Source organism: Orcinus orca, chromosome 8, assembly GCF_937001465.1.
Source record: "Orcinus orca chromosome 8, mOrcOrc1.1, whole genome shotgun sequence".
Taxonomy (NCBI): domain Eukaryota; kingdom Metazoa; phylum Chordata; class Mammalia; order Artiodactyla; family Delphinidae; genus Orcinus; species Orcinus orca.
In genome coordinates, this window is record NC_064566.1 from 85,399,820 (window position 1) to 85,422,459 (window position 22,640).

Genomic DNA, 22,640 nt, shown 5'->3' on the forward strand with positions numbered 1-22,640 from the left:
ATAAAATTACTTTGGGGAAGAGGATTAGTTTGTTTTAATCTATATGAGGGATAGTTGTATCACGTTAGGTGGAAGCATAATTTTAATATTGACATTATTTGGAAGTTAAATATGGTTAGAAGAAGTAAGTATGCTAGGGTAACAAGGCATGGACTCTGCTGGATTATTCTATTGTCAACTTATTCAAGCAGGACAAAAAATGAAAATGACACATAGGCACATCGAATTTAAACTGCTAAAAACAAAACATAGAGGCAATTTAAAAGCATCCAGACAATAAAAGACACATTACTTTCAGGGTTGAAAGAGTAAAACTGGTCCTTGATTTTTTTTTTAACAGAAACCATGGAATCCAGAATAGAATGGAATGTCATATTTAAGGTGCTAAGGGGGAAAAAAAAACACAGAACGTGACAACTTAGATTTCTATCATGTTGATAATATTCTTCAAAAACAAAAGTGAAATAAAGATGTTTTCAGACAAACAAAAGCTGAAAGAATTTTTCACAGGAGATCTGCCCTACGACAACTACTGTAGGGAATACCTTATGTTGCAGGAAAGTAATACCATAGGGAAACACAGAACTGTAGGGAGGAATGAAGGTCCCTGGAAGGTGTAAATATCTGGAGAAATAAAAATGAATACTGAACGTATGGACACCAAGGGGAGAATGTGGGGGGTGAGGTGGGATGAATTGGCAGATTGGGACTGACATATATACACTAATATGTATAAAACAGATAACTAATAAGAACCTGCTGTATAGCACAGGGAACTCTATTTCATTTCACTGTACAGTAGAAACTAACACAACATTGTAAAAAAACTATACCCCTATTAAAAAAAAAATAAATAAAAAATGAATACTGAAATTAAAGGAGACATAAATAAATGGAAAGACATACTGTGTTCATGGATTGGAAGACTTAATATTGGTAAGATGAAAATATTACCCAAAGTAATCTACAGATTCAGTGCAATCCCTATCAAAATTCCAATGTCACTTTTAAAAGACATATAAAAGTACATTCTAAAATTCATGTGGAATCTCAAGGGCCCCCAAATAGCCAGACACATCCTGATGTCAATACTTGCTACAAAACAGTTTGGCATTGGCATTAGGACAGACATAAGACCAATGGAATGAATAGAGAACCCCAAAATATACTCCTACATGTATAATTGACTTTGACAAGGGTGCCAAGATTATTAATGGGGAAAGGACAGTCTTTTCAACAAATGATGCTGGGAAAACTGGATATCCACATACAAAATAATGAAATTGGACATTAATGCAAAGTGGATCAAAGGCCTAAAAATGAGAGCTGCAACCTAAAACTCTTAGAAGAAAATAAAAGAGAAAAGCTTCATGACATTGAATTTGGCAATGATTTATTGGACATTACCCTGCAAGCACAGCAACTAAAGAAAAACAAGGATAGAGTGGACTATATCAAAATTTAAAACTTTTGCGTGGCAGAGGACACAGTCAAGAGGCTGAAAGGGCAATCCACAGAATGGAAGAAAATATTTGCAAAGCAGATATTCGATAAGGGGTTAATATCCAAAATATGTAAAGAACTCCCACATCACAACAATAAAAACAACAAATAACTCAATTCAAAAATGGGCAAAAGTCTCAAATACTCATTTCTCCAGAGAAATTTACGAATGGTCAATAAATACATAAAAAGATGCTCAACATCAATAGTCATAAAGGAAATCAAAATCAAAATCACAATGAGATACAACTTCACATCCATTAGGATAGCTATCATAAAAAAATAGAAAATAGGTTTTGGCAAGAGTGTAGAGAAATTGGAAACTGTGTGCATTGCTAGTGAAAATGTAAAATGGTGCTGCCACAATGGAAAACATTTTGATCATTCCTCAAAAATTTAAACATAGAATTGCAATATGATTCAGTACTTCCACTTCTAGATATGAACCCGAAAGAATTGAAAGAGGTACTCAAACAGATACTTATACAACAATTTTCATAGTAGCATTATTCACAATAGCCAAAATGTGTAAACAACCCAAGATCTGTTAAAAGGGAGTGGATAAACAAAATGTAGTATATAAATGCAATGGAATATTATTCAGCCTTTAAAAGGAATGAAATTCTGATGCATGCTATAAATTAGATGAAACTTGAAAACATTATACTAAATGAAATAGCAGAGACAAAAGGACAAATGTACTTATACAAACTACCTAGAATAGACAAATTCATGGATACAGAAAGTAAAATAGAGGTTACCATGGCCTAGGGGGCAGTGGAGGATGGAGAGTTATTGTTTAGTGGATACAGGAAGTTCTGTTTGAGATTATGAAAAAGTTCTAGAAGTGGATAGTGGAAATGGCTACACAACGTTGTAAATGTAATTAATGTCACTAAACTGTACACCTAAAAGTGGTTATTATGGTAAATTTTATGTTATGTATATTTACCACAACAAAAAGTAAATACTAATTGTTTAAGGCAATAAAAATAATGTCTTCTTATATTTAAAACAAAAATGTAAGTGAAAACTGACAACAAATAGCACAAAAGGGAAAGACGATAAAGGGAGTTAACCCATTTTAAGATTCTTGCATTGTTCTGGAAAGGGTAAAAGTACTAACTTAATGTAGGCATTAATTAGTCAAGGACGCATATTGTAAACTCTAAGTTACCCCATTAAGATAATATGTAACTGTTATGGTAATCTACTGCTGTGTAGCAAACTACCCCCAAAACTTAGTGATGTAAAACAACCACCATTTTATTATGCTCACAATTATGGGTTGCAAATTATGGTAGGGCAGAGTAGGGATGTCTGATCTCACTTCCACAGTGATTGAGACTTCATCTGAGATGGATTACAAAGCTGGGAATGGCTGGGATGACTCAAGTGGGGCCCTATGTCAGGGGCCTCAATTCTAGCTATCAGGCTTGTTTCTTGGTTCTTTTTCTGTTTTATCTGCTGGGGAAGGAATATTGAAAATGGCTTTTTCAGTTATGTATCTTGTAAGTGGGATGGAATAGCTGATAAATCTGGGGATGGCCAATCACCAATCTCTGTAGACAGCCTTTCCATTAGGCTAGCATGGCATGGCAGTTTCAGGGTTGTTGTACCTTGTGGCTGGCTTCATCTAGAATGAGCATTCCATGACACAGACATGGACACTGCAATGTTTCTTTTTTATGGCCACACCACATGGCTTGCAGGATCTTAGTTCCCTGACCAGGGATTGAAACTGGGCCGCCTGCAATTTTTTTTTTTTTTTTCTTTTTAAGCTGGGCACTGTCTTTATTTTTATTTTTTTAACATCTTTATTGGGGTATAATTGCTTTACAATAGTGTGTTAGTTTCTGCTTTATAACAAACTGAATCAGCTATACATATACATATATCCCCATATCTTCTCCCTCTTTCATCTCCCTCCCACCCTCCCTATCCCACCCCCAAGTTGTCACAAAGCACCGAGCTGATCTCTCTGTGCTATGTGGCTGCTTCTTACTAGCTATCTATTTTACATTTGGTAGTACATATAAGTCCATGCCAATCTCTCACTTGGTCCCAGCTTACCCTTCCCCCTCCTCATGTCCTCAAGTCCATTCTCTACATCTGCATCTTTACTCCTGTCCTGCCCCTAGGTTCTTCAGAACCACATATATATACATACATATATATGTGTATATATGTACATATATATGTGTATATATATATATGCATATATATATATATTTTTTAGATTCCATATATATGTGTAAGCACACAGTATTTGTTTTCTGCTTTCTGACTTAGTTCACTCTGTATGACAGACTCTAGGTCCATCCACATCACTACAAATAACTCAATTTTGTTTCTTTTTATGGCTAATATTCCATTGTATATATGTGCCACATCTTCATTATCCATTCATCTGTCGATGGACACTTAGGTTGCTTCCATGTCCTGGCTATTGTAAATAGAGCTGCAGAGAATATTGTGGTACATGACTCTTTTTGAATTATGGTTTTCTCAGGGTATATGCCCAGTAGTGGGATTGCTGGGTCATACAGTAGTTCTATTTTTAGTTTTTTAAGGAACCTCCATACTGTTCTCCATATTTATTACCTAAGCTTAGAGGTCCCAGTATGTCATGTTCTATTTTATTGGTTTTAGTGGTAAAGCAAGCCTATAATAGCCTAAATAAAAGGAAGAAGATTGCCCCTAACCTCTCAACAGAAAGAGTAGCAAATAATTTATGAACATCTTAAATCAATCAAAATAACCAAAAATTAATGCAGAAGAAAATAATGATATATTAAAATCATTTAAATAATACAAAGAAATGGGAAACAGGAAAAATATATGAAAAACAGATGATAAGTAGAAAAGCAACAGCAATATGGTAGACTTAAATTAAACAAATACCATAATTATAATAAATATAAATGATCTAACCATGCTAATTAAAAGACAATGATTATTTAAGACTAACCAAAATTAGATCCAGCTCTGTATTATTTACAAAGGATGCAAAAAGTTAGAAAGTAACAGAATAAGAAAATATACCATGCAAACACTAACCAAAATTAAACTAGGGTAACTTTATCAATACAAAATAAAATAGACTTTAAGGCAAAAATTTTGGAAAATATAAGAAACAATATTTCATATTGATTAGGTTCAACTCAACAATAAGGTGTAACCATCTTGAGCTGATATGTACCTAACAACATTACTTCAAAATATGTAAAGCTAACATTAACACAATTACCAGGAGTATAAATGAATCCCCAATCATAATGGAAAACTTTAACCTACTTTTCTCAAGCACTGATAGAACAAATAGGCAAAAAATTAGTAAGTCTCCTGCTATAGACTAAATATTTCTGTCTCTCCAAAATTCATATTGAAATTCTAACCCCCAAGGTGATGGTAGGAGGAGGCTGGACCTTTGGGAGATGATTAGGTCATGAGGGTAAAGCCCTCATGAATGGGATTAGTGCCCTTATAAAAAAGGGCTCAGTCAGATGAATGGATAAAGAATATGTGGTAAATACATACAATGGAATATTACTCAGTCATAAAAAGGAATGAAACTGGGTCATTTGTAGAGATGTGGATGGACCTAGAGACTGTCATATAGAGTGAAGTAAGTCAGAAAGAGAAAAACAAATATCATATATTAACGCATATATGTGGAATCTAGAAAAAATGGTACAGATGAACTGGTTTGCAAGCCAGAAATAGAGACACAGATGCAGAGAACAAATGTATGGACACAAAGCAGGGACAGCGGGGGGGCGGGGGTTGGTGGTGATGGGATAAATTGGGAGATTGGGATTGACATATATACACTAATTTGTATAAAGTAGGTAACTAATAAAACTAATTTAAAAGAAAAAAAAAGGGCTCAGAGAGATCACTCATCCCTTCCAACATGTGAGGACATAACAAGAACCAGGAAGCAGGTTCTCAACAGGTACCAAGTCTGCTAGTGCCTTGATTTTGGACTTCCTAGCCTCCAGAACTATAATAAATAAATTTCTGTTGTTTATAATCCACCCAGCCTATAATAGTTTGTTATGGCAGCCCGAACAGACTAAGACAGCTACAAAAGATTTGAAAAACATAATTAACTAACTTGACCTAACCAATAGAAGAATACATTTTTTTCTCAAGATCACATGGAACATTTATCAAAATAGAATTTTTCTGTACCAAGCAAGTTTTGAGTTATTAAAACCATTTAAAGTATGTTGTCTGGCTGCAGTGGAATTAAACCAGAAATCAATAATAAAAAGATAACTAGAAAATTCCTAAATATTTGGTCATTAATCAATGTGGCTCTAAATAACCCATGAGTCAAAAAATTACATTGGGGCTTCCCTGGTGGCGCAGTGGTTGAGAGTCTGCCTGCCAATGCAGGGGACACGGGTTCGTGCCCCGGTCCGGGAAGATCCCACATGCCGCGGAGCAGCTAGGCCTGAGCCTGCACGTCCAGAGCCTGTGCTCCACAACGGGAGAGGCCACAATAGTAAGAGGCCCGCATACCACAGAAAAAAAAAAAAATTACATTGAAAATTATGAAATATTCCAAGCTGAGGTAATAATTATATGACGTATCAAAACCTGTGTGGATAAATCTAAAGAAATGCTGAAGGGAGAACTTTAATAGGTCAAAATACATATACTATAAAAAGAATAAAAGTTGAAAATCTAAGATCTAATTTTCCATCCCAAGAACTTTGAAAAAGAACAGCAAATAAAAGCCCCAAAATGAAAGAAAAAACAACAAAGATAAGTTTGGAAATCAATGAAATAGAAAATAGAGTTAAAATAGAGAAAACCAACAAAGCCAAAGAACAGTTTTTTTTAAAAGATTAATAAAATTGATAAACTCCTAGAAATGCAGATGTAGAGAAATGAAGAGAAAACACTTATTAACAATACCACTACAAGTCTTACAGACATTAAAAGGATAATGAAAGGAGATTGTAAACAAATTTTGGCTAAAATAGATTTGACAATTTAAACAAAATGGACAAATTCCTTAATTTAAATCAAATCCACAACAAGATGTCACTTCAAGTCTGTTAGAATGATTATTATCAAAAAACCAAGAAATAACAAGTGCTGGCAAAGAAGTGGAGAAAAGGGAATGCTTCTGCATTGTTTGTATGAATGGAAATTGGTTCAGCCAGTATGAAAAATGGTATGGAGATTCCTCAAAAAATAAAAAGTAGAACTACCATGTGATCTAGCAACTCCACTTCTGGGTATTTGTTCGAAGAAAACAAAAACACTAATTCAAAAAGATATATGCACCCCCATGTTCATTGCAGCATTATTTTCAATAGTCAAGTATGGAAACAACCTAAGTGCTCATTGATGGATAAATGAATAAAGAAGATGTGGCATATATATACACGTACATATATGTGTGTATATATATATATATATATAACAGAATACTATTCAGCCATAAAAAATAACAAAATCTTTCCATTTGCAACTACATGGATGGAATTTGAGAACATTATGCTGAGTGAAATAAGTCAGAGAAAGACAAACACCATATGATCTTACTTATGCATGGAATTTAAACAACAACAACAATAAGCTCGTAGACAAAAAGAACAAAATGATTATTGCCAGAGGTGGGGGATGGGGGGTGGGAGAAATAAATGAAGGGGGTCAAAAGGTACAAACTTCCAGTTATAGCATAATTAAGTCATGGGGTGTAATGTAAAGCATGGTGAATTATAGTTAATTGTATTGTATTGAATATTTGAGAGTTGCTAAGAGAGTAAATCTTAAAAGTCTTCAACACAAGAAAAAAATTTTTTGTAACTATCTATGGTGACAGATGTTACCTGGACTTATTGTGGTGATTATTTCACAATATATACAAATTTTGAATGATTATGTTGCCCACTTGCAATTAATATAATGTTATATGTCAATTATACCTAAATAAAAACAAACAAAATGGACAAATTCCTTGAAAAAGTAATTTATCAAAATGGGTACAAGAAGAAGCACACATCTGAATAGTCCTGTATTATTAGAGAAATGGAACTCATAGTTAAAAACCTTTCTATATGGAAAACTCCTAGCACACATGGCTTTGCTAATGCGTTATTCCAAACATTTATAGAAAAAATAATACCAATCACACAAACTCTTAGAGATAATGAAAAAGAAGAAAAACTTCCCAATTCCTTTTAGGAGACCAGCATAATACTGATACAAAACCTGGCAAGGACATTACAACAAAGAAAAATTGAATTTAAAAATAAATATGCAGAAAATCCTAAGCCAATGCTTAGCAAATCAAATCCAGGATATACCAAAAGGGTAACAATCAGGATGAAGTGGAGTTTATTCCAGGAATACAAGGTTGGTTTGACATTTGAATGTCAATGAATGTAATTTACCACGTAAAGAGAATGAAGGAGACCATATGACCATTTAGGAGCAGCAAAAACATTTGATCAAATTCAATACCCAGAGTTTTCATAAAAACAAGAATAAAAATCTTAGCAAATGAGGAATTAAGTTAACTTCCTTAAACAGATAATGAGTTTCTACAAAAAAATACAGATAACAGCTTACAGTGGAATATTATATGCCTTCTCTCTGTGTTCAGGAAAAAGAAAAGAATGTCCATAATTCTTTTGAGTATTGTGCTGGAGGGTCTAGTCAGTGCAAAAAAGCAAGAACAAGAAATAACAAGTATAAAGTTTGCAAAGGAAAAATGAAAGTCATCATGCAAAGATGACATGATTATGTGGAAAATCTGAAAGATACTCAGCTATCAAAAACAATGAATTCATGCCATTTGCAGCAACATGGATGGATCTAGAGATTATCAAACTAAGCAAAATAAGTCAGAAAGAGAAAGACCAATACCATATGACATCACTTATATGTGGAATCTAAAATTCAATATAAATCAACATATCTACAAAACAGAAACAGACTCACCTATATAGAGAACAGACTTGTGGTTGCCAAGGGGGAGGTGGGGTAGGGGAGGAAAGGAATGGGAATTTGGGTTTAGCAGAGGCAAACTATCATATATAGGATGGATAAACAACAAGGTGCCACTGTATAGCACAGGGAACTATATTCAACATCCTGTGACAAACTATAATGGAAAAGAATATGAAAAAGAATATATATATGTATAACTGAGTCACTTTGCTGTATAGCAGAAATTAACACAACACTGTAAATCAATTATACTTCAATAAAATCTAAAAAAAATCTAAAAGGACCTATTAAAAAGCAATTAGAAATAATAAATGTATATTTAGTCAGTATATAAAAATAAATATTTATATAAACTAGAAATGAACAGTTAGAAAATAAGATTTAATAAATAACACCACTTACTTTAGCATAAAAAGCCAAATAACCTAGAAATCAAATGAAAGATGTATAAGACTTCTGCACTATAAACTACAAAACATTATGGAGAGGAATTAAAGAAGATATAAATAAATGAAGAGATACACCATGTTAAAAAAAACCCGTGAGCATAGTAAGATATTAGTTCTCCCCAAACTGATCAATTGATTTAATGCAATCCCAATTATAATGCCAACAAAATTTTTTTAGAAATTAAAACAAGTTGATTCCAATGTTTATACGGAAATGCAAAAGTCCTAAAATAGGTAAAATAATCTTGAAGAACAAAGTTAGAGGACTCTATTAACATATATCCACTCTTATTATAAAGCTACAGATTAAGACAATGTGGTGTTAACCCAAATATAGACAAAATAATCCAATGCAACAGAGTAGAAACTATAGAAACAGTTCACATATATGATTTCATGAGTTTACAAAGCACCACTGCAATTTATTGTGGAAAGATGGTATTTTTCAATAAAAGATACCTGGTCATTTGATTATCCATAAGGAAAAAAATGACCTTTGTCCCTGTTATCATACACAAACATTAGTTGGAGATGGATACCAGATCTCAATGTGAAACTAAACAACTAAGCCTCTAGAAGAAACATAAGGAAAATATCTTCTGACTTTGGGTTAAACAAATATTTCTAACTCCCCCGCATCTTTATTGAGACATAACTGACATATAACATTGTGCAAATTTAAGGTATACAACATGATGATTTGATCTACATATATAGTGAAATGATTACCACAAAAATTTAGTTAACACATCCTTCACCTCACATAATTACCATTTACTGTGTGAGTGGTAAGAATTTTAAGATCTACTCTCTTAGCAACTTTCAATTATTCAACACAATACTGTTAACTAGAGTCACCATGCTGTACATTACATTCCTAGAACATATTAATCTTATAACTGGAAGTTTGTACCCTTTGATGATCTCCGCTCATCCCTCCCCTACACCCCCACCGCCCCTTCTAGCAACAATGTACCCCCTATATCTAAGAGTCCAGGGTTTTTTTGGTTCCACATATAAATGAGAGCATACATTATACAGAATTCATCATTCTCTGCCTGACTTATTTCACTTAGCATAGTGCCCTCCAGATCCATTCATGTTGTTACAAATGGCAGGATTTCCTTCCTTCTCATGGTTGAATAATATTCCATTATAAATAATATTAATATGCTATACTAATATTAAATGTTTATATATAATATCTTCACATAATATAATATATAATATATAAAACATTATCACATTTTCTTTATCCATTCATCTGTCAACAGATACTTAGGTTGTTTCTGTGTCTTGGCTAGTGTAGATAGGCTGCAATGAACATGGGAGTGCAGCTGTCTCTTTGAGGTAGTGATTTCATCTCCTTCAGAAAAATATCCACAAGTGAAATTGCTGGATCATATGGTAGTTCTATTTTTTATTTTATTTTTTGAGTAATGTCCATGCTGCTTTCCATAGTGGTGGTACCAGTTTACATTCCCACCAAGAGTGTACAAGATTCCCTTTTATCCACATCCTCGCCGGCACTTATCTCTTGTCTTTTTGATGGAGTCTGCTGTTGGAATTCTTTAGCTCAGTTTTTTTATTATTCAGATCTAGGATGTCTTTTTGGCTTTTTGGAGGATAGCTTTTATTTCTTTGTTGAGCTTCTCACTTTGTTCATGTACTGTTTTCCCAATTTCATGTAGTTGTCTGTCTACATGTTCTTGTAGTTCCATGAACTTCCTCAAGAGGATTATTCTGAATTCTTTGTTAGACAGTTCACAGACCCATACTTTGAGTAAATTATTGGAGCTTTATTAGTTTCTTTTGGTGGTGTCATGTTTACTTTGGTATCTGTGCATCTGAGTAAGTGGTCTTTTCTTCCAGACTCTAGAGGTTCCCTTCAGCAGAGAAAGACCTTCATCAGTTAGCTCAGCTTGGGGTACTGGATGGGTCATCTGGTAGCATCCATGGGCAGGTGGAGGCTTGCTATTGGGGTGTCTATTTGGGTGAGGTCACTGCCCATGTTCTGAGGTGGGCATGATGGCTTACTTACTTTCAGGCAGGACTACTAGCTGGGCTCTGCAATCACCTCTGGTTAGGTGAAGTCATAGGCTGTGTTCCCTGGCAGGGAGGTGCCACTGGCTAGACTCTGCAACTAAGCAGGGCTGCAGGCTGGGCTCTGCAATCACTCCTGGTTGGGTGAGGCCTCAGGATGTGCTCCCTTACCAGATGGTGCTGCTGGCCAGACTTCATGTTCGGGCAAAGCTACAAGCAAGGCTTTGTGGTTGGATGCAGCCACAGGCTGTGTTCTGTGATCAGGTAGGGCCATAGGCTTTGCCCCAAAGTTGGGCAAGGCTGTAGGCTGGGTTTTGTGATGGAGTAAGCTGCTGGGTGTGCTCCTCTGTTGGAGGTGGTCACTGGCCAGGCTCTCTAGTTGGGCAGGGCCTCCAGGTATATCATGCAGTTGTGGGGGGTCTAGAGACTGTGCTCCTTGGTTGGATGGGGTCACTGTCCAGGGACCCTAGCTGGGTGGGACCATAGGCTATGCTCTGCAATTGGGTGGAGTCACTGGCTAGGCTCCCTTTAGCTACAGTTTTTTAAAAGGCCTTTTTAAAAATAAATTTATTTATTTATTTTTGGCTGCGTTGGGTTTTCGTTGCTGCGTGCGGGCTTTCTCTAGTTGCGGTGAGCAGGGGCTGCTCTTCCTTGCGGTGCGTGGGCTTCTTCTTGCAGAGGCTTCTCTTGTTGTGGAGCACCGGCTCTAGGCGTGCAGGCTCAGTAGTTGTGGCTCACGGGCTCTAGAGCGCAGGCTAGTAGTTGTGGCACATGGGCTTAGTTGTTCTGCGGCATGTGGGGTCTTCCCGGACCAGGGCTCAAACCCGTGTCCCCTGCATTGGAAGGTGGATTCTTAACCACTGCACAACCAGGGAAGTCCCTGGCTACAGTTTGTACTCAGTAATTAGGCAAAGCCATAGGCTTGGATCTGTTTCTGGGCTTCGTGACTGGCTAGGCTTCCTGGTTGGGCAGGACTGAAGACTATGCTCATAAATCGGGTGGGGCTGCGAATTTGCTTCCTTGCCTAAGTGGGGCCATAAAACAGTTTCTGTAGTCAGTAAAACCTGTTGGTTTGGGACCCATATCAGGTAGAACTGCCAACTGAGCTCCCTGGCCAGATGGGGCCACTGGCTCAGCTCTGCAGATGGGCAGAGCCTGGCTGAGATCTCTGCTCAGGTATTGCTGTAAGCGGTAATGCAAACTGCCAAGATCTGAGCACAGGTTGCTGTCAGCCATGCCCCTCTTTTCTCTGTCTCTATCAAATCCCCAGTGGTCGAGCCCTGCAGATTCCCCCAGTGATCCCCATGAGGCAAGACCTGAGTGCACCTCCCAGGAAACGTCCTGGAACACTGGGGGACCTGGACTTTTGACACCATCTTGATGACAGTACCTTCTACATAAACACTTCTTAAATGGACACAGACAGCACTAACCGTAAAGAACAAATGATAAACTGGATCTTATTAAAATTAAAGACTTATCAAAAACACCTTTAAGAGGGAAGTGAGGTACCCTGGAAGATGATATTTTATATTGCAATAAAGGATTTGTATTCAGGATATTTGAAAAACTCCTCCAAGTGAATATTGACAAGGGAGAGGTGATGGAACTTGGGGATTTGAATACTGCAAGATATGTGAAGAAAAGGATAGGGATATTTATATCCTCATCATATATAATAAGGAGTCAAGTGATCCTTTGTTAGCATGATGGAACAAGAAACAAAAGTCTTTAAAGCAGCAAGGTAAGAAACAGAGGAATTAAAACAATGACATGATACTGAGGGGGGAGATAAGCAGGGTTTTGGAGGATAAGTAAGGTAAATTCTTAATCATCTTTGCAGAAAGTCAACAGATCACTTCTAAAGTTGATAAGTAAAATATAATAAGCATATTATTTAGAAGCATGGAACTAGTGACTAGAAGATCTAAAACAAAAAGTTAGATAAAAGTGGTTGCTTTTAGAGTATGAAGGTGGAAGGTAGTGAGATGGGGTAAAGACTTGCTTTTTAGTGTAAGTTCTTTTACATTATTTTAAAGAAGTACACAAAGTACTTTGATAAAAATATCTTAAATTACAGAAAAAACTGCATTGACATTACTACGACTATGCAAATTATTCAATTACAGGGCCACATAATATGCTAAAACTATGCATCTTTATTTAGAAGTCACCCTCTGGGCCACTTGAAGTAGAATGTATCTAGAATCAAGATCAAATGTACTGAGTGAAGTAAGTCAGAAAGAGAAAAACAAATACCGTATGCTAACACATATATATGGAATCTAAAAAAAAAAGGTTCCGATGAACTTAGGGGCAGGACAGGAATAAAGACGCAGACTTAGAGAATGGACTTGAGGACATGGGGAGGGGGAAGGGTAAGCTGGGACGAAGTGAGAGTGGCATTGACATATATACACTACCAAATGTAAAATAGCTAGCTAGTGGGAAGTAACCACATAGCACAGGGAGATCAGCTCCATGCTTTGTGACCACCTAGAGGGGTGGGATGGGGGGTGGGATAGGGAGGGTGGGAAGGATATGCAAGAGGGAGGGGATATGGGGATATATGTATACGTATAGCTGAATCACTTTGCTATACAGCAGAAACTAACAACATTGTAAAGCAATTATACTCCAATAAAGATATTAAAAAAAATCAAATTATTCTCTTTACATAGAGGTTAGAAATATATTAATTTGCCTTATATTTGAACCATGACTTTCATGGTTAGTTGTTTTTCGGAGTTTCTAACCTCTTTTTATTTTTTATTTTATCTATTTTTTTGTGGAATCTAAAAAAAAAAAAGATACAAATGAATGTAGTTATCAAACAAAAACAGACTCAAAGACATAGAAAACAAACTTATGATTACCAAAGGGGAAGTGGGGGGAGGGATAAATTAAGAGCTTGGGATTAACTGATACACACACTACTCTAGATAAAATAGATAACCAACAAGGACCTACTGTATAGCATAGGGAACTATGCTCAATATCTTGTAATAAACTATAATGGAAAAGGATATATTTATATAACTGAAAAACTTTGCTGTACACCCAAAACCAACACAACATCATAAATCAACTACACTTCAACAAAAAATTTCAAAAAACATCTACCACTTCTGTGCAAAGTTTGAGGGTCCTTAGAGTTTGGTGTGCTGCCTGACAATTTACAAGGGTCTTGAAAATCTGCTAGTTTTTCTTTCTTTTTTTTTTTTTTTGAGGTACGCGGGCCTCTCACTGTTGTGTCCTCTCCTGTTGCGGAGCACAGGCTCCGGACGCGCAGGCTCAGCGGCCATGGCTCACGGGCCCAGCCGCTCCGCGGCATGTGGGATCTTCCCGGACCAGGGCACGAACCCGTGTGCCCTGCATCGGCAGCCAGATTCTCAACCACTGCGCCACCAGGGAAGCCCGAAAATCTGTTAGTTTTGAGTGAAACCTAAGAAAGAGAAGTCTCTCTGGATGGTCCAGGGCTTCAGTGCAAGTGATAACATTAGTTGGCCCTTTAGGGCTGAGTAAAAACAATGACAAATGGAATTGTGATGGTGGTTCATGATGATCTGTGAAACCTATACTACTGTATGAATCACAGAAGAAACATTCAGGGTTTGGGAGCAATGCTCTATCATCATTGGGTAAGTATTCTGTATGACACACTTTTTATCTTACATCTGGACTCTGCTGGATTCTAGTTATTTAACATGATCTTCCATAAAGTAAGTTTTGTGTTATTCTACCTGGCAAAGTACTCTGGCCAATTGAGATGCTGGCTGAACATCAGTGAACATAGTGAGCAGTAGGTGGGATCAGCTGCAGCAACAAGGAATGTAGTCTCTACACAAACTTTTCTCTTGATTTTTTAATTGTAATAGTTATTTTAATTAATTTATCTCCTCTTTCCCTTATATTTCTACCAATTTTATATTGGTAGTGTTTGTGGTGATAAAGGTAGCATTATTTCAAAGTTTTACAATATTTAAATGGAATACCAACAAAGAACAAAAGGGAATATCAACCCATAAAGTTCAGACATTTTGCCAGATTAAAAAAAATTTTTTAAAGATCTTTATTGGTGTATAATTGTTTCACAATACTGTGTTAGTTTCTGTTGCACAACAAAGCGAATCAGCCACATGCATACACATGTCCCCATATCCACTCCCTCTTGAGCTTCCCTCCCATCCTCCCTATCCCACCCCTCTAGGTCATCGCAAAGCACCAAGCCGATCTCCCTGTGCTATGCTGCTGCTTCCCCTGAGCCAACTATTTTACATTTGGTAGTGTGTATATGTGGATGCTACCCTCACTTCGCCCCAGCTTTGCCCTCCCACCCCATGTCCTCAAACCCATTTTCTATGTCTACCTCTTTATTCCTGCCCTGCAACTAGGTTCATGAGTACCATTTTTTTTTTTTTTAGATTCCATACATATGCGTTAGCATATGGTATTTGTTTTTCTCTTTCTGACTAACTTCACTCTGTATAACAGACACTAGGTCCATCCACCTCACTACAAATAACTCAATTTCATTTCTTTTTATGGCTGAATAATATTCCATTGTATATATGGGTCACATCTTCTTTATCCATTCATCTGTTGATGGACATTTAGGTTGGTTCCATGTCCTGGCTATTGTAAATAGTGCTGCAATGAACATTGTGGTACATGTCTCTTTTTTTTTCCTGCGGTACGCGGGCCTCTCACTGTTGTGGCCTCTCCTGTTGCGGAGCACAGGCTCCGGACGCACAGGACCAGCGGCCATGGCTCACGGGCCCAGCCGCTCCACGACATAAAGGATCTTCCAGGACCGGGGCACGAACCGGTGTCCCCTGCATCGGCAGGTGGACTCTCAACCACTGCGCCACCAGGGAAGTCCACATGTCTCTTTTTGAATTATGGTTTTCTCTGGGTATATGCCCAGTAGTGGGATTGCTGGGTCATATGGTAATTCTATTTTTAGTTTTATAAGGAACCTCCATACTGTTTTCCATAGTGGTTGTATCAATTTACATTCCCACCAACAGTGCAGGAGGGTTCCCTTTTCACCACACCCTTTCCAGCACTTATTGTTTCTAGATTTTTTGATAATGGCCATTCTGACTGGTGTGAGGTGATACCTCATTGTAGTTTTGGTTTGCATTTCTCTAATAATTAGTGATGTGGAGCATCTTTTCATGTGACTCTTGGCCATCTGTATGTCTTCCTTGGTGAAATGTCTATTTAGGTCTTCTGCCCATTTTTATCCTGGATTGTTTGTTTTTTAGATATTGAGTTCCATGAGCTGTTTGTATATTTTGGAGATTAATTCTTTGTCTGTTGTTTCATTTGCAAATATTTTCTCCCATTCTGAGGGCTGTATTTTCATCTTGTTTATGGTTTCCTTTGCTGTGCAAAAGCTTTTAAGTTTCATAGGTCCCATTTGTTTATTTTTGTTTTTATTTCCATTACTCTAGGAGGTGGGTCAAAAAAGATCTTGCTGTAGTTTATGTCAAAGAGTGTTTTTCCTATGTTTTCCTCTAAGAGTGTTATAGTGTCTGGTCTTACATTTAAGCCTTTAATCCATTTGGAGTTTATTTTTGTGTATGGTGTTAGGCAGTGTTCTAATTTCATTCTTTTACATGTAGCTCTCCAGTTTTCCTGGCACCACTTATTGAAGAAGCTGTCTTTTCTTCATTGTATGTTCTTGCCTCCTTTGTCATAGATTAGGTGCCCATATGTGCATGGATTTATCTTTGGGCATTCTATTCTGTACTGTTGATCTATATTTCTGTTTTTGTGCCATTACCATATGTTTTGATTACTGTAGCTCTGTGGTATAGTTTGAAGTCAGGGAGCCTGATTCCTCCAGCTCCGTTTTGCTTTCTCAAGATTGTTTGGTTTTGCGGGGTCTTTTGTGTTTCCATACGAATTTTAAAATTTTTTGTTCTAATTTTGTGAAGAATGCTGTTGGTAGTTTGATAGGGATTGCATTGAATCTGTAGATTGCTTTGGGTAGCATAGTCATTTTCACAATATTGATTCTTCCAATCCAAGTACATGGTATATTTCTCCATCTGTTTATGTCATCTTTGATTTCTTTCATCAGTGTTTTATAGTTTTCTGAGTATAAGTCTTTTGCCTCCTTAGGCAGGTTTATTCCTAAGTATTTTATTCTTTTTGTTGCAATGGTAAATGGGAGTGTTTCCTTAATTTCTCTTTCTGATTTTTCGTTGTTGGTGTATAGGAATGCCAGAGATTTCTGTGCATTAATTTTGTATCCTGCAAGCTTACCAAATTCAGTGATTAGTTCTAGTAGTTTTCTGGTGACAACTTTAGGATTTTCTACTGTCGATTTCTCCTTTCATGGTTGTTAGCATTTGCCTTATGTATTGAGGTGCTCCTATGTTGGGTGCATAAACATTTATAATTGTTATAGCTTCTACTTGGATTGATCCTTTGATCATTATGTACTGTCTCTCCTTATCTCTTGTAACAGTCTTTATTTTAAAGTCTATTTTATCTGATATGAGTGTTACTACTCCAGCTTTCTTTGGATTTCCATTTGCATGGAATATCTTTTTCCATCCCTTCACTTTCAGTCTGTATGTGTCCCTAGGTCTGAAGTGGGTCTCTTGTAGACAGCATATATATGGATCTTGCTCTTGTATCCATTCAGCCAGTCTGTGTCTTTTGGTTGGAGCATTTAATCCATTTACATTCAAGGTTATTATCGATATGTGTGTTCCTATTACCATTTTCTTAATTGTTTTGGGTTTGTTTTTGTGGGTCTTTTTCTTCTCTTGCATTTCCCACTTAGAGAAGTTCCTTTAGCATTTGTTGTAAAGTTATTTGGTGGTGCTGAATTCTCTTAGCTTTTGCTTGCCTGAAAAGCTTTTGACTTCTCCATTGAATCTGAATGAGATCCTGCTGGGTAGAGTAATCCTGGTTGTAGGTTTTTCTCTTTCATCACTTTAAGTATATCCTGCCACTCTCTCTGGCCTGCAGAGTTTCCACTGAAAAATCAGCTGATAACCTTATGGGGATTCTTTTGTATTTTATTTTTTGTTTTTCCCTTGCTGATTTTAATATATTTTCTTTGAATTTATTTTTTCTTAGTTTGATTAACATGTGCCTTGGTGTGTTTTTCCTAGGGTTTATCTTGTATGGGACTGTCTGTGCTTCCTGGACTTGGGTGACTATTTCCTTCCCATGTTAGGGTAGTTTTCAACTATAATCTCTTCAAATATTTTCTCAGACCCTTTCTTTTTCTCTTCTTCTTCTGGGACCCCTATAATTCGAATGTTGGTGTGTTTATTGTTGTCCCAGAGGTCTCTGAGACTGTCTTCAATTCTTTTCATTCTTTTTTCTTTATTCTGTTCCTTGGCAGTTATTTCCACTATTTTGTCTTCCAGCTCACTTATTCATTCTTCTGCCTCCGTTATTCTGTTATTGATCTTTCTAGTGTATTTTTCAGTTCAGTTATTGTGTTGTTCATCTCTGTTTGTTTGTTCTTTAGTTCTTGTAGATCTTTGTTAAACATTTCTTGTATTTTCTCAATCTGTGCCTCCATTCTATTTCTGAGATTCTGGATCATCTTTACTATCATTACACTGAATTCTTTTTCAGGTAGATTGCCTATTTCCTCTTCATTTATTTGGTCTTGTAGGTTTTTACCTTGCTCCTTCATCTGTGACATATTTTTTTGCCATCTCTCTCTCTCTTTTTTTTTTTTTAAATGAGTGGGATTGCATTCCTGTCTTACTAGTTGTTTGGCTGAGGTTTCCAACACTGGAGTTTGTAGGCTATTGTGTAGAGCTGGGTCTTGGTGCTGAGATGAGGAGCTCTGTGAGACCTCACTCCAGTGAATATTCTCTGGAGTCTGAGGTTCTCTGTTAGTCCAGTGGTTCAGACTTGGAACTCCCACCATAGGAGATTTGGCCCAGCTCCAGGCTCATGAACCAAGATCCTGCAAGCCACCTGGGGTGGCAAAAAAAAAAAAAAAAAAAAAAGCAACAACAAGGTAAAAAATAAAGTTAGACTAGGAAACTAACAGATATGTTAGGAAGAATATAAAAATAAAAATATAGATGAATCAGAAACCAGAAGGTACATTAGTACCACAATAATAAAAAAGAGGAGGGAAAAGGGAGGGGGGGCGAAGGCCTTGGCTGTGGAGCGGGGGGCTTAAGCAAGTGCAAGTTTTGGGTGGTGGGTGGGGCCAATGCTCAGGACCTACAGGACTGGAAAAGGCCCTGGGGGCTGTGGGGAGTGGGGCTTAGGTTCAAGGAACAGAAGGGGTCCAGGCACGGCAGGGGACCTCACCTGGGAGCCCAGCAGGCTTCCTGGGCTTGAGTGGGCCAGGCAATCGCTCTCTGGTCCTTTCCTGCTCTTCTCAGAGAGTCCCTCCTGCCTGCCTCTCCTGATCTCCCCAGCTTCTGGGGTGCTGATCCCGTCTGGACTCCACTTCTCCTCACCCCTTCAGTCCCCCTATGTCCTACTGGTTCACTTTGGGGTTCCTCCCATCTCCTTGGGTGTCAGAGTCTCCCACCAGTAGCTGGCAGTCACCCCAGTTGTGGGGAGATGTTAACTCCACATCTTCCCACACCACCATCTTGACTCCACCTCCCTCTAATGTCTTTTTAAATCCAGCTTCTCAGTCATACCTTCTATTGCGTGGTGTACTATTTAGTCTCCAGATACAACCTTCCTAGAGCCATTCAACATAATGATCTAAGCTAAATTGATTACCATTTTTATTTCCTTCAGATTCTGTTATTTCTTTTTCTTTTCTTTCTGTTTCTACATCATTGGTTTTCCTTAAATGTCAGGTGATTGTCCATTAGTAGTGACAAATGAAGGTCTGTGTCAATTTTTCTAGGGAGCTAGTGTAAGTATCCTGTGCTTTTGTGTTTTCCACTGTCTCTGGTTTTCCACTGTTCACACTCATGAATGGGAAGATTGCCTTGGGCCTTTGTGAAGTGGGTTAATGAACAGACTTTCTTAGAGGAAGTATGGTCAGGTAGCCAGCAATAACACAAGGCATCTCTCAAATACTAAAATTAAGAGGGTTTTACTGTGGAGTACCAAATCCATGCTAGAACTAGCTTTCCCAGATGGTTCACGTAAATTTTTTAAAGAGATAATCCTTCAGGGTTTGTTTCTTTTTGGTGGGGGGGATGCTGTGCTACTGCACAGCATATGAGATCTTATTTCTCTGACCAGGGATTGAACCTGCACCCCCTGCATTGGAAGCGCAGAGTCTTAACCACTGGGCTGCCAGGGAAGTCCCTTGTTTTTTTTTTTTAATTTTTACTTATGTTGTGTTATAGTTGATTTACAATGTTGTGTTAGTTTCAGGTGTACAGCAAAGTGGATCAGTTATACATATATCCATTCTTTTTCAGCTTCTGATTTGGGTTTTAAGAAGAGGACTGATCATCAGGGAAACCAGAAAATTCCATCTTGAAGCCCAGCAGAAATAAATGGTGGGCATTTCCCTGAGTCATAAATGGCACAGGGGCTCAGCAATCTACCACCATGTTCTTAACAGGAAACACTCCATTTGGCTGGGGAAAGGGTCCATCTGTCTCACAGATCCAAGAGTAGGTTAAAATTCTGAGCTAGAGAAAAGAACTAAGCCAATTGCAGGCAAGGATAAGGAAGTTACCAGATACACCTAGGGACAGCCACGTCTGAGAGCTTGCCAAGGTGTCACTGAAGTTAGAACATGGACTCACAGCAGAGAGCATTATTTTTGTGTGCTTCTTTCCAATTGTATTTCAAGTTCTTTCCAAAACAAGGCCCTGGGCTCGGTTCACTGCTGTCCTGTATTCATGCTTGGGTATTCATTCACCAACATTAAACCCCAGGATAGAAGATGTGATAAAACAGGACTCCTTTCTCCATGGAGTGAATCTTTGCTGGTTTCAGTGGTGGATGGTGGTCATCACAGAAGACACACAGGAAATTTTCCTTGGAACTGAGGTGGGATGAAAACTGCCTGCTGTGAACATCATCATCTTTTTCCTGACCTTTTACCTCCAGTTTCTGAAGATAAAGCAGAAAATAATCTTCCTTGAAGATAATGGGTAACAATTCCATAAAACAAAAACACATGCTTCCAATGCACTGTGCTTTCAGATATTCTGGGTTTAGTTCAGCTGCCAGATGAGTCGATTGATGCATTCACCTTGATAACCAGGTGAGCCCACTTCCTTGAGGAAGCCCCCTCTATTCTTGGTAGCACAATAGGCTACTTAGAGTTGCAAAGGGCACAAGAACCCTGAGATCACCTGAAAATCCTTCCCTGGGAAGGCAACTCCATGAATGAGGTCTTCCAAGCAAACGACACCAAACTTCCCCAGGTGCTCCCCAATCACTGTGTTGTCTGTCAGTGTGACGATTTTATTCTTGACCTTGGCTTGTCCACATTTAAAGATGAGTTCCTGAACAGACTTCAGATTTGCAAATCCCCAGGTCACATAAGTTTCCACTATATGAAGTGCTTTTATGGTTTAAGGGGTTACTTTCATAAAGACATCACTGAAAATCTTATTCAGGCCAGGTCTTGCAATGGTCCTCTGCACCAGTAAACTCACCCCATTAATCATTTGGATGTGTACAACAAAGACTAAGGAGTGTTTATCTGGCACTTCCAAGCCACGAGGTTTCACTTCTCGTCTGAGTCGCACCCTGTCACGTAGTTGCCACCAGGACTCATGTAGGAACCATTCTAGTTGCTTAAACTTGAGTTTTTCTCCTTTCCTCTGCTCCTTCCTTTGCAAAAGCACCTGCTTTGCCTGGGTGGCTTTGAGGGTCTGATAAGCCTTCCTCTTTTTCAGGAGATTTTCTGGAACCAAAGGGATCTTTTTTATTGGCTCTACCTCTGCCATCTTTCCAAAGCTGTGGGCTACTCTGGGTTTGTTTCTCTTATATGCACAATGGTAAATATCCATCTACCAGTAGATTTTTGACTAATGATAAATAACCACCTGCCTATAGCTTTGGGTCTTGAAGTGACAGTGGAGACAACTGGCACAGCTGTTCCATGTACAGACCTTCAATTAACCCTATTGTCTATAGTCATTCTCCTTTTAGCCTTTTTAAATTGCTAAATCCTAATTGACGTCCTTTCTAGGGTTCCAATGACAAACGAGCTATCTCATTAGTGCCCCTTTAAGGTATGTATAGGCAAGTCTTCTACATAGATATGTCCAACAGGATACTACCATTTATTTTTGGTATGAGATAAAATTTCCTATTTGCTCATGAACTCCCTTCTCTCTGTTATGGGTTAACTTTCTATACATTGTCACTTCAGTTGGGTTCTAGAAGGATAGAAAGTGAAAATGTGTGTTCAGTCTACCATCTTGTTAAAATACACACACACACGTTTGTTTATGTACATGGCTTCTCTACTGAAGCTCCTTAAACACAAGGATGTATTGTAAAATGCCTAGCACAGTGTCAGGAACATAACAGGTGTTCAAAGGTATGTGGCTGATTGGATTTGAATGTGGGAGAGAAGAATTACAAATGACAGAAAAGCTTAAGCCTAGATGACAAGTATGCTGTTAGAGACCAACAAAGGAATAGTAGATTTTAAAGGAAATTCTTTTTTTTTTAGTGTTGGAAATCAATAGTTGTGCCCCAGCATAGGCAAATAATGGAAATTATTTTTCAAGA

General features: G+C 37.7%; 1 protein-coding gene and 1 pseudogene across 1 annotated transcript in view; both read right to left on the reverse strand.

The window, feature by feature from the left end:
* C8H11orf65 (chromosome 8 C11orf65 homolog) overlaps positions 1-22,640 on the reverse strand; it is a 100,817-nt gene that overhangs the window by 67,168 nt on the left and 11,009 nt on the right.
* Positions 15,963-21,872, reverse strand: LOC125965264 (60S ribosomal protein L7-like 1; annotated as a pseudogene).